The sequence below is a fragment of the Buceros rhinoceros genome, unplaced genomic scaffold (genome assembly GCF_000710305.1).
Source record: "Buceros rhinoceros silvestris isolate BGI_N320 unplaced genomic scaffold, ASM71030v1 scaffold23385, whole genome shotgun sequence".
Lineage (NCBI taxonomy): Eukaryota > Metazoa > Chordata > Aves > Bucerotiformes > Bucerotidae > Buceros > Buceros rhinoceros.
This window is the reverse complement of record NW_010414917.1, coordinates 39436-40083: the sequence shown is the minus strand read 5'-3', so window position 1 is coordinate 40083 and position 648 is coordinate 39436. Positions and strand designations below refer to the sequence as shown.

Sequence of the window (648 nt, the reverse complement as noted above, 5' to 3'; positions counted from 1 at the left end):
GGGGCTCCGGCAGCTGTGTAAAGGGGTGAAGGGCCGGCCCGGGGGCTTGGGAGACTCCCCAAAAGAAGTTGAGGACGATCCTCGCCCAGGCTCTTCTCCCACAGCCCTGTCCCCAGTGCCTCTCTCCTCTCCTGCCATGGCAGGAGCTGGTTACTCAGCCAGATGTTCCCAGGTGTTTGGCTTAAGGCCACCCAGCTCATGCAGGGACACCGCAGGCAGCTCTCCCTTGCTGCTATCCAGCAGGACTGCCACGATTTCAATAAACTCATCACGAAAGAAACGCCAACAAGGAAAAAGGAGACAGGAGAGAACGAGGCAAGTGAACACGGACGGTCTGTTAAACAGGGTTTCTGGCTCCAGCTCGCACCATTTCTACCAGCAAACCGGCCCCTGATGGCTGCAGCGGCTCCACGCACCCCAGGGGAGAGACGGGACGGGGAAAACTCTTCTGAGGAACACGGGACTCTCCCAGGGAGACAGGTCTGGAGAATTTTGTTCCACAAAATGAGGGGGGAGAAATAAACCACCCTGTACTCCTACACACTGCCACAGGGAAACCTGACTTACCTGTGTTTTGGCAGAAAAAAATGCCATTTCAGTCAAAAAGGTGTTTCAATAAAAAATACCTGCTGCTGAAACGGCTTCTTC

The 648-nt window shown here is 54.9% G+C and overlaps 1 protein-coding gene across 1 annotated transcript in view; it reads right to left on the bottom strand.

Annotated features, from left to right (window-relative positions):
• Positions 1-648, bottom strand: part of HRAS (Harvey rat sarcoma viral oncogene homolog) — a 20941-nt gene that overhangs the window by 1680 nt on the left and 18613 nt on the right. The window lies entirely within an intron of this gene.